Source organism: Pteropus vampyrus, unplaced genomic scaffold (genome assembly GCF_000151845.1).
Source record: "Pteropus vampyrus isolate Shadow unplaced genomic scaffold, Pvam_2.0 Scaffold1, whole genome shotgun sequence".
In the NCBI taxonomy this organism is placed as follows: domain Eukaryota; kingdom Metazoa; phylum Chordata; class Mammalia; order Chiroptera; family Pteropodidae; genus Pteropus; species Pteropus vampyrus.
The window spans coordinates 21897892-21901907 of record NW_011888782.1 but is presented as its reverse complement, the minus strand read 5'-3'; positions in this window follow the sequence as shown (position 1 = coordinate 21901907).

Sequence of the window (4016 nt, the reverse complement as noted above, 5' to 3'; positions counted from 1 at the left end):
TATATTTCATTTTTCTTTTTTGATCATTGTGATGTACCTCCTTAGGGCATGTTTGCCTATTTTAAAGATCACAAGAATTCTGCACACATTCAGAAAAGTTTGCTGGCTCTGAGGATGGAGTCAGGACTTGAACCTAGGTCTGGTTTCAATACCAGGCTGTTTCCTCTACACAAAGCAGCCTCTCTAATCCAATGAGGAAATAAAACAGAATGAAGTTTCTTCTTCCTGGACTTCGAAACGCATTTCCAAGAGCCCCAGGTGGAAGAAGGAAGTCTGTCAGAAGGGCTGTCAGGCATTACTGGGAGTTGGAAGGTGGTGATTCAGGAGATGCAAATCCGACCAAGGTACAAGCCTGAAAGCTCAGTTCCCAGAGGGCTGGAGGCAGGGCCCCAGAAAGACTAGTCTTGCTCTGGCTTCTGGGGTAGAGCTGAGTAGAGAGGGAGGGGCTGCCACTGTCCTGCTGTCAGGTGTCCCTAGCTCCTGTTAAGCAGGTTTCTCCTCCAGGATCTAAGCTATTTGTTGACTCTAGGGGTTTGCCCTCTGGAAAGAGGAAGGCATTCTCCCCCTATCAGCCACCTGGCATCTGGCATGAGCCAGGACCTAGTGGGCCTGTCAGAAAACATGTGATGCAGAGACAAGCCTAATGAATAGGGTCCAGTTTATTTTAGGGATGACAGTGGCAGTTTTACTGGACTGTGACAACAGTGCGATTAGCATTCAGCATTTGCTTAAATATCATATAAGGAAGACCCAGTGACAGATGAAAGAAGTTAGGTTTGAATTTGAGTCCCAGTTCTTTCTACTATGTGACCTTGTCCAGGGTCTTTAAAAGTATCTGAGCCTGTTTTCTCATTTGTAACGTGGAGCTTAATGACAATACCTGCTAAGCCTACCTGGCAGAGTTGTTATGAACATTCTAAAATTTTGCTGGATCGAAATCCAGCTCAGCTGTTATTTTCAAAATCCGCCATCTTTCCTCCTATTTTGAAATGTACGTTATGTCCTACTGCTGCTATCCACAGAGCCTCAAACTCCCTGGCAGTGCTTCTTCTACAGCACTTGCAAGCTCTCTTTGTACTCTTGGGTGTAACTCATAGAGCCTGGATGTTCTTTTTCAACCATATTCACTAGTTTTCTGTTGATCACCAAGCACTGCGCCCAGCACTGACACACAATGGGGAGCAAGACAGCCCTGGACGGGCGAGAATTCATATCGAATTCTCGCACTAATAATCAGATCATTATAGACAGACATCTATCTATGCTAGGAAGGAACTATCCAGGGTGGTCCAAGACTCTGAAATAGTTGGGAGGAGAGGGGGAGGGCGGTTATGACCACATCAGGGAGATCAGAATATCTTTTCTGAGGAAGTAATTCGGGGGCTGAAATTTGGGTGGGAGGATTAACAGGTTAGGAGTGGAGAGAAAATTTTGTCTTTGTGGCAGAAGGGGGCATGACCATGCATGAGACTGAAAGCAGTTCACTAACCAAAGGGCTGAGGATGAGGCTCGATGTGGGAGAGACTGGGGCTATGAGCAGCTGACGACTACACAGGGTCAAGGTAAGGAGCTTAGTTTTTATCTAAATAGCAACGGAGAAGCTTCTGAAGGATTTTTGCATGGTTGTTATTTGGAGAAAGGACTGCTGGCCATCAAAGTTGATGTGCAGAAACTTGTGGCAGCCCAGGCAAGACTTGAGCGGGGCTTGGTCTGTGGTAGTTGTAATGGGAAGAAGGGTCCAAAAGAATTTGAGAAATATTCACAAGCCCTGACCTTCGTGTTGCCAATCTGATTGATTGGGGCATAGAATGTTTACTAAGCCACATCCAGCAGTAAGCAAGGTCATTTTCCATTAATAGGTCACACACATGTGGACATGGTTCTTTTTTTTGTTTTGTTCTAATACAACTGGAGTAGGAAAGGGCTGGGGCCCACTTGCTCATTGATAGTTTTGGTTGTCTTGCTCTTTTCTCACTCTTCTCCACACACTGGGAGTTCTCATTTCTCTGCAGCCAGAGGGTAGTAAGGTGCCAATGGGGAGAACATAGCTCTGGGGGCCTATAGTCCTGTCACATCCTCTGGCCCATTTCCATGCTAAGGTATGGGAAACAGGTCCAACACATAAGATACTTTCTTTCCCACCAGCCATTGACCCTTATGTCTCCTTTGGGAATTTTGTTTATAAGTCTGTGCTAGAGAGCAGAAAGCTAGTACTTTCCAGCTCCCCAGTCATAGCATCATTTTAATGCCAACAAATCTCCAGTCCCATTTCTAATACTTTCACTGTTAAGGCCTTTTACCCTATTAATTGCTCACTCATTCATTTACACCTGCTTATGTGTAAGCAGGCACTGTTCTACATTGCGAACAAAATGTCCTCAAGAAGTTTACAGAGTAATCCAGGAGTCTCCCAACCTCCCGATGAACTATCAGTTTTGAATTTCCCTCAACTACTAATACTAAAAAACATTTAAGATAAACAAAGCCAACATGCATGAGAGAATGGGCATCACCTACCATCAGTTAGCTATTTCTATTAGAGTCTACCTACTAAGGCACAGGACCAACCCTCTCACACCTTCTTCAATCTTTTAAAAGATATTGTCGGTAAGTCAGAAATTAATTGCATGCTCTGCTTAAAGTGAGGCTTCCAACACTTGTCCAACTCTGCTTTATCTTGCCTTTGGGCCGCTTTTAAACTCTGAACTAGGAAATGTTTGATTTATAGTTGACAAATCATTTCAAATGATTTGATATCCATAGCAACTGACAGGTATTTTTTATTATCCCCATCTTATAGATGGAACAACTGAGGCTCAGGAAGGGTGTTACTTGAACAATGCTACACAGATCAAGGTAGAGCCACAACTTTAAAATCTCTGGGTTCTAAGTCCCCTGCTCATTTCACTGCTCCATATCCAGCTATGTGGCCTGTTCAATATCACCAAACTACACTCCTGCTGTCTCACTATCTTCAACAAGACCACACACAGCTCATTTAGAGCTGTCCCCAGCAGCATTGGTTATGCCTTGAGTGCCATCATCTACACTCAAATCATGAGCGCCAACTCGGTAAAACACATGGGACAACTGCACTCGGCCCAATGTCTCCTGTGAAGTCCCGAGTTGTTCTGAATGCCTTTTAGTCAGTTGTGTCCTCTTTCTGCCATTTAATTTTGTGCTCTAGTGAGTCTTAACCCACATATTATCATTGACAAAAGTTATATAATACTGCTGGAGTTCCCATTAAAAAACAAAGGAAAGCTATCACACTGGAGGTTTAAAGGTAAGTTTTACAGTGACCCAAACACTTTGAGAGCAATGGTCAAGGAAAAGAGAACATTCAAATAAGGGACTAGTGGAAGTTGACGTGAAGAGTATCATGAACATAACCACAGACTGGGAATACTGACTAGGAGTGACTTCAACAGATTCAAAATTACATTAACACTGTGAAGACTGCTAGAATGACTAATTAGCATTGGTTCAGTTAGTTCTACTTCCAGAAAAGCATACCCCAGTATCCATTTCCAACCACCAATGAGGTATAGGTGATCCGCTACTGCATTTTTTGTGAATCCCTGTAAGAACATTAATCTCCCACTCCTGAAAATAGGTCAGTTCCTCTGAATGAAGCCTGTTTCCACGTTCCACAGTCCAGGTCTGAATCTTATTCATAAGTTTGGGATTTTAATTAGGGGAGAGTTTTTAATAAAGTCCTCTATATCTACTGTATTGGTCTGTATGTATTTTGTATGTTCGGGAACGAATTTTTTAAATTTTCTAGAAAACTATCCTAAAATAAGGATTACTACTACTTACCTATTTGCTGAAAGAATGAGATATAAATTACTCAGCACAGCACCCAATACATCTTAACACTCAATATTTGCTTTAGTAATCTAAAGTACAATCCTGCATCTTGCAATCGACACCATAGACATTTTTCAGATGTTCACATAAAGATGCTTGTAGTTTTGACCATCTATTATTTGCACCTAGCACAATACCTGTTA